Below are 14,108 nucleotides of genomic sequence, written 5' to 3' on the forward strand. Positions count from 1 at the left end.
GGTAAGGGTCCCAGCCTTGCTAGCCCCTTCAGGAGCAAGGACCGTGTCAGCTTACACCCGGTCTCCAACACTCTAGTATTCAGGGAAGAGAATATAACAAACAATTGATTGAAGGTCTCACAAGAAGAGCCCATGGTTCATGTAAGTGAAGATCATAACATGGCATAGGTCAACACAAAGAACCTTTACCTAGAGCAGTGGATCTCAACCTGTGGGTCGTGACCCCTTTGGGGGTCGAAAGACACTTTCACAGGGGTTGCCTAAGACCATTGGAAAAGACATATATAATTACGTATTGTTTTTGTGATTAATCACTATGCTTTAATTATGTTCAATTTGTAACAATGACAATACATCCTGCATATCAGATATTTACATTACGATTCATAACAGTAGCAAAATTACAGTTATGAAGTAGCAATGAAAATAATTTTATGGTTGGGGGTCACCACAACATGAGGAACTGTATTAAAGGGTCGCGGCATTAGGAAGGTTGAGAACCAGTGACCTAGAGAAGGAGTGCAGAAGTTGAAGCCATGCATGTGGACACTGTCAGCCTCCCATGATGAGAAAGTGCAAGCTGGGATCCATTAAGCTCACTGCAAGATTCCTGACTCTCTGTTTCCTGTACTTTTTGAGGTAACAGGTGTTAGGAATTTTCGTGGAGTCTTTTGCTCAGGACTCTCCATCCAGCTCATCCCTGGCAGCCACAGCACATTTGACAAGACAGTGGGGCAAATTGGCAGAGGCCATGTTCTTCCTATGGAAGAGAGAAAGTTATGGCTGAGGAATAAAGGAAGAGAGGTCACTGCCTCAGGACATGGGAGAACATCAAGGTCTTACTTACAGATGACACAAGTGCAAACACTTCCAGCATCACATTGCAGTACAGAAGTCTCTGAGCCTCATCAAGGAGCCCCCACTCATTCTGAGAGAAGACAATGGCCACATCCTCAAAGTTCACATCCTGTCATAATGGGGACAGTACAGCCCAAGATCAGCTTCACTCCTAAGATTCTAAGTCGGTCATATTCCCCATCCTCCACATCCATCTGCTCCATCCACTCCACACATCAGAGAAAATACCAGGCCTTCATCCCATGAAAGCCACTTTCTTCTTATATTCCTACGGACATTTTGTCTTCCCACTATAATAAAGGCATTTGAGCAGATAAAAGACACCTGAGCTATGGACCTCCCGTGTATGCCACACTGACTTTTATCAACAGAGTGAATGTTAAAACCATAGGTTAAAGAGAGATGCTGGCCATAAAGATAGTGTGAGTGAATGGATACTGGTCTTGTCAGTCAATACCCTCAGATTGTTTCTCAAAGACACCAAATACAGAGTATCACACTGCACCCTCTTGACCCCAATCACAAGGTGCTGAGGCCATGGCTTTGCACTACCTGTTGCACAGAGTTCTTTGAACAACACTTCTCTCACACAGCTTCATTCCCAGAAGCACAACTTCAAAGGTAATGTAAATTTGCTGTGGCAAGGACAAATTGTTCCCTAATCACTTTTTTCCCCAAAATTATAGCTCACCATCTCCATAATCTCTTGCCCCTTATCCCTCTCCCTTACCCATGCCAGTAGAGATTTTGAAGCCTGGGTAACACTGATGTATGCTATCTCACTCCTATTATCCAGGGTGTCATCCCCAACAACAAAAGGCAGGTGGTTAGTGAAATGGCAACTAAGCTCTGTACCCTGAATGTAGCACCAAAACACACCTCTTTATAGGTAATTACCCTAAAATTCACCTTATTGGGTCATTCAGACACCAACAGAAATGGACTCTACCATCATTCACTCTTATGTTAGTGTCAGAGTTCTGTGGCCATCAATTCACATTCCCTCTTCAAGTGCACATCCCTCTTTACTGCACCTGGCTCACACCTGCACTCCCTCAGCCCCAGCCCCCATAGACCTCTCCTTGGCCTCCAAGTTATTACTCCGCATGTGTTGTCCAGAGAATGCTTGCCAATCTCTCTCACTTAATTGCCACTCAAGTCCCAGCCCCGATGGCCCTCTGTACCATGTCCAATGAGTCTCACAGATGACCACTCAAGCCGCTAAGCTACCACAAGACTGACTGCAACTTCCCACAGCCAGGCCACACCAAGGGTCACAAAAAATTCTGGTGAGTATTTAGAGATGTTAATATGTACCAGCCCTAGACTCATCTTGTTTGAATAATTCTTTAGCCTCCAATTAATCTCAGGTCCACTCATGTTTTAAAGGTCTGACCACTGCAAAATGATTACCTCTCCTCAAACTCTACATGACAAAGCCAGTTCTCAGGCTCACACTGTGTCCCTTCTGAGTTACTACTTCCATTACCAATCTGACCATGATTTGCTGTATTAATGTGATCTACAGCCCTGGCTGATGTGTGTCAGGTGGTTGAGTAGAGACCCATGCACTGGTGAGGTCACATGCCTGGGTTGTATATATTTAAAAAACATACTCACTGGTTCCTGAATCAGCTCACTCTTCACTGAAAGCCTTTGCACATTCTGGAACCTATGCCCTGGAGAAGTGGTCGCCAACCTTTCAGACCTCACAGAGCACCAGTGGTCCACAGACCACTGGTTGGTGACAACTGTCCTGGAGGACCTCCCACTCATTACACTGGTTGCCAGGAAGAAGGTTCACTTCATGAAGCCCTAGTCGTGGCCTTAGGATTCTGGGCTGAATGTCTGTTGGAAGTCCCCAGGTCCAAGGGATACAAGAGCGGCTGACAGTCCCAGGACTCTACTCTTGTGAGGCCCTGAAATAAGCTTCACGATCCAGTACACCTAATCGATTCTGCATTTGCAGGAATTTGTGGAAAGAAAGTGGTCTGTTGACAGCCTGGCACCCACCAAGCTCTATGGGCTCAGGCTGCTCAGTGCCCTTGCCCAGCCCAGAGGCCAGGTGCCCTCCAGATGCCTGTGTTATCTCAGGGCTCAGTGCTCACTCTTGCCAGTTCCATTATCATTGACAGGACTTCCCCTCCCTGTCCACAGCTGCTGTCCTCTGTCTTACAGTCTGTCCTTCCTCTGAGCAATGTTAGGAAAAGTTAGAACCCTGCCTCAGAAAATTCCCTCTTTTTTTCCACAACCACCTATGGCCCCAGCGTTCTGAGAGTGAAAGTAAAACTCCTTGTGCAAAACCTCACCTCATCTCTTTGTTGCCTTTAAACCCACAACAGGCCTGGGTTTTCCTAGTCCTCCTCGCTCAGCCCCACCACCGTGTCCTTAGAAGTTGGCATTGCAACCTGTAGCCCTCATCCCCGCATCACACCCTGTTATCACCTAGGAGCTATTTACTGTTCTGGATGCGGCTTCCTGGGCTGCAGTAACTGTGAGGCGCCAGTCCCCAAGGCAGGAGGGTTAAATGGGGTCAGGCTGAGAGAAAGCTGTAAGCAGAGAGGACGGGGGGGGGGGGGGGGGGGGGGGGGGGGGGGGGGGGGGGGGGGGGGGGGCGGAGGGTGGCGCACACAGAGTTCCCAATCCCGGCCTGTTGGTGCTCAACAAGTCTCAGACACACCCTGCACAGCAAGGACGCTGCCTCCTAGGCCTCCTCTTACTCACGAAAAGTGGGCTGAAGCCTGTGAGTCCTTGAAGAAACTGAAGACATCAAAATGCTGCCAGGAAGAGGAAGGCGGAAGTCCCGCCCTAACCAGATACACTGACACCAAAAGTGCCCTTTAGCTCCACCCATGTCGGCGCATTCCACCTGGGTAATGTAGTTTTCCCAAATGCCAAAGGAAGGGCTAGCATCCCAGCCAATGACACTGGTGAATAAATGTGATGTGACTCAGCAAGTGGCCCTGGGGAAGGACAAGATGGGGCCAGAGGCCTGGTTAGCTGGAACAGACTGGCAGATCTCCCAGGAGAGGGTTGTGGGGAGGACTGGGAGAGATCCCCAAGGAATATATGCACAAGGGAAAATAGGAGACGTCTGCAATACTATCAACAATAAAAAATACATTTTTTAAAATTTTAAATAATATAGCCCAGCTGCTGTGGCTCAATGGTTGAGCACTGACCTATGATCTATGAGGTCACGGTTCTATTCCTGGTCAGGGAACATGCATGGGTTGTAGATTCAATTCTCAGTTGGCTGGGGGTGGGGACATGCAGGAGGCAGCAAATCAGTGATTCTCTCTCATCATTGATGTATTTATCTCTCCCTCTCCTGTCCTTTCTCTAAAATCAATAAAAATATATTTTTTAAAGTATATACATATTTGCATAGTCCATGGACATAGACAATAATGTTCTGAGGCCTAGCAATGGTGAGGGCAGGAGAAGGAAGCAAATGGGGATGAAGATGGGGCAAATTTGAGCTATTTGTAATAGAGTTGATAATAAAAAAGATAGTTTGTCCACATGGCATGGCTCAGTGGTTGGGCGTGGACCCATGAACCACAGTACCTCTGGTTTAATTCCAGGACAGGTCACATGACCAGGCTAGGAGCTCCATCCCTGTAGGGGGCACACATGAGGCAGTGGATCCATGATTCTCTCTCATCACTGATGTTTTTCCATCTCCCTCTCTTTGTAAAAGATCAATAAAAAGAATAATGTTAAGATTGATTTGAGTCAACAACACTAAGGTGAATGAGGGCATCACATTTTCTCCCAAGTCCTCTAAGCAACATCATGCCTTGGTCTGTCTTTATAGAGGATATCCAGGCATAACTGTGTTCAGGAACAGGAATGAGCCTGGAGCCGGTCTGCCTCAGCTTGGTCTGTAGTGTTTGAGTTCATTACTTCATGTTAGAAAAGATTTCACAACATGAGTTCAGAAGATTTGGGGGTACATTAATTAAAGCTGGGATAATGAAAAAATGTAGGCCTTAAGTAGAGAGACTAGGCGTGGCTACTTTGCCTCTCTAGAAACATTGTGGGAAATAAATGAGCCAAAGTGAGGCGGTTTTTAGCTCACTGGGCTTTCAGAGAAAAGGAGGTCTTGAGTGCAGACTCAGGGGGTTAGCCCAGGATGAGCTGCCACTGGTTACAGGTCCAGTGGGATCCCTGAAAATCTTAGGAGAGCCCAGCTGGTGTGGTTCAGTTGGTTAACCTATGACCCTGCAGGTCATTGATCGATTCCTGGTCAAGACACATGCTCAGGTGGTGGGCTGGTTCACATTGTGGTGCATGCAGGAGGCAGGCTAACAGGGACTATTTCTCATCATTGATGTTTCTCTCTCTCTCTCTCTCCCCCTCTAAAATCAATAAAAATATATTTTTGACTGTATGTTTTAAATCAATTATACTTACATCAAAGTTTAAAAATGATTAAAACTTGCCAATTCCCATTATTTTACTATTTTATCATGAATGTTCTTGAGTATATTTGTACCTACTGCAACAGCATGTTGTAAATAATATGTAATGATTTGCTACTCAAACATCATAGCAGGCCCATATTCAGTGCCATCATTGTGTCATTTTGAAACTGAGCATGATGTGAGTATTTACCACCATGAAAAATTGATAAATAATACAATACTTTGCTTAATGTACTATTGAATGCTTTTACTTAAAATGAGTGGTGGAGAATGTTAGCAACATAGATTAAACTTAAAAGTGTATCATGCAAGTGGGCATTAAATTGTGCATAAGATAAAATTTGAAAAGCAAAACAAAACAAAACAATTTTGCTTCCATTATTCAAAAATAAAGTTCCAAATGGCAAAGAAATCAGTTGGGTCTTTAAGGAACGATTGAAGTGAATACAGATGTCTTAGATGTTAAAATGTCCTCCTTATTGGTTAAATTCTAACTTAATTGTTAAAATTGCAAAAGTTTCTGACCAGATTTTTCAACAAAGGGATAAAGACAGGTGTATAAATGCATAAAGAAATGCTCACCATAAAAATTTTGTTATGGAAATGGATTTAAAATATAACAAGTTATCACCATACTGATTTTTGGACCTACAATTTAAAAATATTAAACATCGCATGAGCGCACATGGATTAAAAAAAACGTGAATTTTCATTATTGTGCCAGAGAAGGTAAACGGAATGACCCTTTTAGATCACAGTTCTGCTTATCTTCAAAAACACAAGTGAGAACACAGAATACATTTCCCCTGAGCACTCAGAGGTTGGGACTGATGCACAGTCTTCAGGTGAGGCAGGTGGTGGAGGGGAAATCTCTTCAGGCACAAATCAATCGTGTAGTAGTTTTGTGCATGTTACCAAGTGCCATGCACCTCCTTCAAGACTCAGTTGTACTGGAAACTTAGAAGGAATTTAGCAGAGTGTATGTTCCATTAAAAGGGGTTAAATTCAGGAAAACAGATCCCAAAGAGTCTCCTTCAGTGTTGTTATTATAAGTAAATAAAACAAAACATTTCCTGCACATTTAACACTTCTCTCCACTGTGAACTCTCAGATGTTTAATAAGATAGATTTTTGGCTAAAAGCCTTCCCACATTCAGTACACTGATACGGCTTCTCTCCAGTGTGCACTCTGAGGTGTACAATGAGGTGATTCCTTCAACGAAAGAAAATCCCACATTCTCTACACTCGTATGGCTTCTCTCCAGTGAGAACTCTCAGATGTTGAATAACGTAAGATTTTTGGGTAAAAGACTTCCCACATTGTTTGCATGCATATGGCTTTTCTCCTGTATGAACTCTGTTGTGTTGTTCGAGGGCAGACTTATTACTGAAGGACTTCCCACAATGTCTAGCCTCAGATGTGAGGCTTTTCTCTAGTGTGAACTCTCTGGTGTTTAATGAGTACAGGTCTCTGTGTGAAGAACTTTCCACACTCACAACACTCATATGGCTTTTCTCCAGTGTGAACTCTCAGATGTTTAATAAGGTTAGCTTTTTGGCTACAAGACTTTCCACATTCAGTACACTCACATGGCTTCTCTCCAGTGTGAACTTTCAGATGTATAATAAAGCTAGCTTTTTGGCTAAAAGATTTCCCATATTCAGTACACTCATATGGCTTCTCTCTACTGTGAACTCTCAGATGGTTAATAAGGTTAGATTTTCGGCTAAAAGATTTCCCACATTGAGTACACCCACATGGCTTCTCTCCAGTGTGAACTCTCAGATGGTTAATAAGGTTAGATTTTCGGCTAAAAGACTTCCCACATTGAGTACACTCATATGGCCTCTCTCCATTGTGAACTCTCTGGTGTTTAATGAGTGTACTTCTTTCACTGAAGGACTTCCCACATTCATTACACTCATATGGCTTCTCTCCAGTGTGAACTGTCTGGTGGTTAATGAGTGCACTTCTTTCACTGAAGGACTTCCCACATTCATTACATTCCTATGGCTTCTCTCCAATGTGAACTCTTTGGTGGTTAATGAGTGTACTACTTTTACTTAAGGACTTCCCACATTCATTACACTCATATGGCTTCTCTCCAGTGTGAACTGTCTGGTGGTTAATGAATGTACTTCTTTCACTGAAGGACTTCCCACATTCATTACACTCATATGGCTTCGCTCCATTGTGAACTATCTGGTGCTTAATGAGTGCAGGTCTTTCTCTGAAGGACTTCCCACACTCATGACACTCATACAGCTGTTCTCCAGGGTGAACTCTCTTATGTTGAATGAGGTTAAAGATTCGTCGAAACACTTTCCTACATTTGTTACATTCATAAATCATGTCTCCAGAAAATGCACCCTGATATTGAACAACTTTCAGGTTGTGGTTGGCAGCGTTTTCACATTCATCCCAATGGTGATGACTTTTTCCATCAAGAAATTCCTGTGAAACCTCACTGCCACAGTGTAGCTCCTCAGTGTTGAGAGTGGCCTGATGCTGGGGAAGCTCTGAGTTGTACTGCAAGTCTTCCCCAACCTCCCTGCTGGTGGAAGGCACCAAAGATAAGGAGAAGCTGCACCTGCTCACTAAGGAGGCCCTGCCCATAGCTTCTTTCCAGGGATCCTCTCCATATTCATTCCTCTGTTGCTGGTGAGGGTTTACACTGAAAGAGAAGTCTCCAACACACGCATCACTACAGAGGGCTTTCTGCTCAAAGTATGCTGTATGTGAACCAGTCAGGTGCAAAATACCTTTTAACACAGAGAAACATCGCTTTCACAGAGGGATCTTCTGGGTGGCTGTAGCTGTCTTAGAAGCTCTGACCTGTGACTCTCCTTGTATATATACATTCTGATCAGAAAAGGACTCCTCATCATCCATTTTATGCCAAAAACCTAAAAAGTGAGAAATGGTGAGGAAATTAATGTTGATTGTGTGACAGGGGGAAATCCTATTACAAAAGCGTGTTACACATCACACAATGGTTCCATGCAATTGTCTGAAAATAAGAGATGTGCAGGAAGAATTAATAAGAGGCTCTTGTGACTTTCTGGGCTAATGAAGGTGACAAAACAGGGAGGCCTCACCAGAAATATGACACAAACATGGCAAGAAACACTTGGATTAGAATATGGATCTCCAGCTCATCCTTCAACTACCAGCATTCAGCAGGGCTTATCTGCTGGGGAGTGGGGCGAACTGTGCAAGAGGTCAGTTCCGTCTTACTCCAAGTAAAATTTAATAAAGGAGTAGCTGGTTTCAAGGACTACTTAGTACATATGTGCACCTGCAGAGGCAGCAGTGCAGAGGAACAGGTGATACAGAAGTGAGCCGTCCGCACTGGGCCAGAGCAACACAGCTTGCTATAGTATTAAGGGATTAAAATATTACAAACAGTTGAATAAGGGTCTTACACAAGAGCCCATGGTTCATGTAGGCAAAGACCATAACACGGCACAGGCTGCCACGAAGAGCCCTTACCTAGAGAAAGAGGAAAGAAGTTGAAGCCATGCATGTGGACACTGTCAGCCTCCCATGAAGAGTAAGTGCAAGCTGGGACCCATTAAGCTCACTGAAAGACTCCTGACTCCCTAACACTTCCTGTACTTTTTGAGATTACGGGTGTTAGAGATGTTTGTGGAGTCCTTTGCTCAGGGCTCCCAATCCAGCTCATCCATGGCAGCCACAGCACATTTGACAGGACAGTGGGGTAATGAAATTAGCAGAGGGGCTGTTCTGGCTGTGGGAGAGAGAAAGCTACGGCTGAAGAATAAAGGAAGAGAGGTCATCACCTCAGGACACTGAGAGAATGTGAAGGTCTTACCTACAGATGATACAAATGCAAACACTTTCAGCATCTCATTGCAGTATGGAAGTCTCTGAGCCTCATCAAGGAGCACCCACTCATCCTGAGAGAAGTCAATGGCCACATCCTCAAAGTTCACATCCTGTCATAATGGGAACAGTACAGCCCATGATCAGATTCAATCCTGCCAGAGACCAATTCCAGCATGCCATAATTTCAAGAATTTCATCAAAAGGTTGGTGAGACTTGGGGACTAAACAAGGTTGAGTCACACATGTAGTCACCTGCATCTGGGAATGGCTAAAGTCATTTCCCCAAACCTGAATAGGATACATTAAATTGATAGTTGGCTGCCAGACAGCTAAAAGGCATCTTAATCTACATGCTATTGCCTCCTACTGGCCAAACACCTGAACAGCCGTAGGCTAATTCCCCCATTCTGACAATGTTTCTGTATACCCTTTGAAGTGTATATCTTTGCCTTGCCTCAGGACAAGTTGTGTTAATAAAAAGCATGGGGTCCTGGGGACGGAGAGAACCTAAGACCTTAGACTTAAGACCTTAGATCTTAGCTTCTTTAGCTAAAGGTCCTCTGACCCCCAAAATGCCTTTCAAAATTATATCTCGTCTCAAGACTCTTTATTAGTCCCCGGATTCCTATTAAATCTACGCACCGCCTTCTCCAGATTCCTGAACCCTTCTTGATGCTGGGACAAGAACTCCAGCAAATCCTAAGATTATAAGTCAGTCATACTCCCCACCCTCCTCACTCATCTTCTCTTTCCACTCTTCACATGCAAGAAAATACCAGGCCTTCATCCTATGAAAGGCACTGTCTTCTTATTTTCCTGCTGATATTTTTCTTCCCACAACAATTAAGGCAGTGGAGCAGATAGAAGATACCTGAGCTCTGGACCCCCCATGTATACCACACTGCCTCTTATCAATAAATTGGGTGTCAAACACATAGGTTAGAGAGGGATGTTGGCCATAAAGAGAGTGTGAGTGATTTGATACTGATCTTCTCAGGAATTAGCCTTGTACTCCCTCCGATTGTTCCTCTAAGACACCAAAAACATGGTATCACACTTCATCAGCTTGACCCCAAACCCAAGATACTGAGGACATCACTTTTCAAAATATGCTGCACATAGTTCTTTGAACAACGCTCCTCTCACACAGCTTCATTCCCAGAGGCACAATTTCAAAGGTAATTCAAATTTGTAGTGGCGTGGATAAGTTTTTTTCCTAATCAACTTCTTTTCCAAAAATACAGGTCACTACCTCCATAATCTAGTTCTGTCTTACCCTTCCTCCTTATCCATGCCAGGGGAGAGTTACAAGACTGGGTAACACTGATGAATGCTATCTCACTCCCATCAACCAGTGTGTCACTCCCAACAACAAAAGGCAGGTGGTTAGTTAAATGGCACCTAAGCTCTTAACCAAGAATGTAGCACCCAAACACCTCTCTTTATAGGCAATTCACCTTATTGTTACATCCAGGCACCACCAGAAATAGACTCTTCCTTAATTCACTCTTATGTCAATGTCAATGTCAGGGTGCTGTGGCCATGAATTCACTTCCCTCTCCAAGTGCACATCACTCTTTCTACCACACCTTTCCCAAACCTGCACTTCCACAGCCCCAGACCCCATCTGCATCTCCTGGCCTTTTACTTATTACTCAGCATGTGTTGTACAGAGGATGGTTGCCAAACTGAATCATGATCAAGTACTACCCAGACTCTGATAGTCCATACTCATAGAGGCAGCTGTGAGTCCTGCTATATAGGCCTCTCTCCATGAATGTTTTTTTCCTTCAACCACAAATATTCAGAACAACAATCAGATATCAGATATCCATAGCCCACTTCCTGTTATGCTGCACTTGATGTCCCTTCACTAGTAGCAGTCAACATCTCTCACTTAACCTTCACTCAAGTCCCAGCCCCAATGGCCCTCTGCACCATGTCCACTGAGTCTCACAGATGACCACTCAAGCCCTTAGCTAATGCACAAAACTGACTGCAACTCCCCACATACAGGCCACACCAAGGGTCACAACAAAATCCTGGTGAGAGTTTAGAAAAGTTGGTATGTACCAGCCCTAGTCTCATGTTGTTTGAATTATTCTTCAGTCTCCAATTAACCTCAGGTCCACTCATCTTTTAAAGGCCTTGGCCACTGCAAAACGTTTATCTCTCCCCCACACTCTACATGACAACTTCTATCCCTATGCTGTGTTTTGACACCCACCTCCCACAAACAATGGCTGCAAGAAAGCCAGTCCTCAGGCTCACACAGTCCCTTCTGAGCTACTACTACCATTACCATCCTGACCATGATTCCCTGTATTAAAGTGATCTACAGTCCTGGCTGATGTGTCTCACTTGGTTGTGCATAGACCCATGCACTGGTGAGGTCACATGCCTGGGCTGTTGGCTGGATCCACAGTAGTGATTGTGCAGGTGGCAACTGATCCTTGTTTCTTGTTCATCCCTATTTTTCTCTCTCTCCCTCTCCCTTCCTTTCTACATCTAATATCAAATAAAAATATATATGTATTTTAAAAAACATACCTGCAGGTTCCTGATTCCAAGCCTTTGCACATTCTGGAACCTATGTCTGGAGGACCTTGCACTCATTACACTGGTTGCCACAAACAAGTTCCACTTCATGAAGCCCTACTCCTGGCTTTAGGAGTCTGGGCTGAGTGTCTGTTCAAAGTCCCCAGGTGTACAAGATACAAGAGCAGCTGATAGTCCCAGGACTCTACTCTCTCAGAGGTCACAAGGGGGTGAGGCCCTGAAATACGCTCCACAAACCCGTACACCTAATTCATTCTGTATTTGGAAAAATTTGTGGAAAGAAAATGGTCTGTTGACAGCCTGGCACCCACCAGGCTCTATGGGCTCAGGCTGCTCAGTGTCCTTGCCCAGCCGAGGCCATGTGCCCTCCAGATGCCTGTGTTATCTCAGGGCTGTCCTCAGTGGTCACTCTGCCAGTTCCCTTATCATTTACAGGACTTCTCCTTCCTGTCCACAGCTGCTGTCCTCTGTCCTGCAGGCTGTCCTTCCTCTGAGCAATGTTAGGAAAGTTAGAATCCGGCCTCAGAAAATTCCCTATTTTTTTCACAACCATCTATGGCCCCAGCGTTCTGAGAGTGAAACTAAAACTCCTCCTGCAAAACCTCACTTCATGTCTGTGTTGCCTTTACACCCACAACGGGCTCGGGGTTCCCGAGTCCTCCCTGCTCAGTCGCACCATCACGTCCTTACAAGGCGGCACTGCAGCCTTTCACTCTCTTCCCCCATCAGCCATGTGTCACCCACGAGGGACTCACCATTCTGAGCGCGGGGATCTGGGCGGCAGGACCGGAGAGGCCAGTCCCCAAGGCTAGAGGGTGAACTGGGGTCCTGCTGCGGGGACGCTGTGAGCAGAGAGGAGTCCGGGAGGCACGGAGATGCCAATCTCGGGCTGTTGGGCTCAAGGAGCCTCAGACACACCCCGCACGGCAGGCGCTCTGCCTCCCAGGCCTCCTCCTCCTCCTCACGACCAGCGCTCTGAAGCCTGTAAATCTGTGAACAAACACCTAAAGAGTTGAAATATCCACCACGAGGAGGAAGCAGGAAGTCCCGCCCTAACCGGATGCGCAGACAACAAAATGCCCTTTAGCTCCGCCCACATGAGTGCAGTTCCTTCTGGGTAATGTAGTTTTCTCAACCGCCATGGGGAGTACTGGCATCCCAGCCAATGACTTAGTTTCATTGTTGTCAAACTGCGGCTCCCAAGCCACATGAGGCTCTTTGGTCCCTTCAGTGTGGCTCTTCCTAAGCCTTAGGAGTACCCTAATTAAGTTAATAACAATGTTCCTACCTATATAGTTTAAGTTTAAAAAATTTGGCTCACAAAAGAAATTTCAATCGTTGTACTGTTGATATTTGTCTCTGTTGACTAATGAGTTTGTGGACCACTGACTTAGGTGAATAAAGGTGTTGTGGCTGCCCTAGCCGGTTTGTCTCAGTGGACATAGCCTTGGCTTGCGGACTGAAGATTCTGGACCAGGGCACATGCCTGGGTTGTGGGCTGGATATCCAGTGGGGGGTGTGCCTAAGGCAACCAATCAATGATTCCCTTTCATCATTGATGTTTCTATATCCCTTTCCCTTCCTCTCTGAAACCAATAAAAATATATATTTTTTAAAAAAGGTGTTGTGGCAGAGAGAGTGATGGCTGGGGAGGGACTAGATGGGACCAGAGGCCTGGCTAACTGGAGCCGACTGACAGATCTCTGAGGGGAAGGAGGTGGGAGGAATGCAAGAGATCCACCAAAGAATAGACACAGAGGGGGGAAATGCGGGTCATTGATAATACTATCAACAATAAAAACTATATATATTTTCATAAATTTTAAAATAATGTAGTCTAGCCATGCCAGATGTGGCTCAGCAGTAGAGCATCCACCTAGGAACCAGGAGGTCGTCGGTTTCATTCCCGGTCAAGGCATGTGCCCTGGTTTCAGGCTTGATCCCCAGCGGGGGGCGTGCAGGAGGCAGCCAATTAATGATTCTCTCTCATCACTGATGTTTATATCTCTCTCTCCCCCTCCCTTCCTCTCTGAAATCAATAGAAATATTAAAAAAACAAATAAAATAATGTTGTCCAGCTGGTGTAGCTCAGTGGTTGAGCCTGGACATATAAACCAGGAGGTCATGGTTCTTTGTATTTTATTTTTATTTTTAAAATTATTTATTGTTTAAAGTATTACATATAGGATGGCATATAACTCCTTTTTGTCCCATTGAGCTCTGCACAACCACCCTCACGCCTCAGCACATGGCCTTAGCCCCCTTAGTGTCTGTGTCCATTGGTTATGCTTATATGAATGCATATAAATCCTTTGGTTGATTCCTTAACCCCCTCCATCCCTTGAATTTCCTCTGAAGTTTGACAGTCTGTTTGATGCTTTCTGAATCTATTTTTGTTCATCAATTTATGC

The 14,108-nt window shown here is 44.9% G+C and overlaps 1 pseudogene; it reads right to left on the reverse strand.

The window, feature by feature from the left end:
* Positions 1-5,498: 5,498 nt before the first annotated feature.
* On the reverse strand, positions 5,499-12,708 carry LOC138998377 (zinc finger protein 211-like; annotated as a pseudogene).
* Between the last annotated feature and the right edge of the window lie 1,400 nt (positions 12,709-14,108).

Source organism: Myotis yumanensis, unplaced genomic scaffold, assembly GCF_028538775.1.
Source record: "Myotis yumanensis isolate MYYU_CA2020_CCGP unplaced genomic scaffold, mMyoYum1.0.hap1 SCAF_20, whole genome shotgun sequence".
NCBI classification, from domain to species: domain Eukaryota; kingdom Metazoa; phylum Chordata; class Mammalia; order Chiroptera; family Vespertilionidae; genus Myotis; species Myotis yumanensis.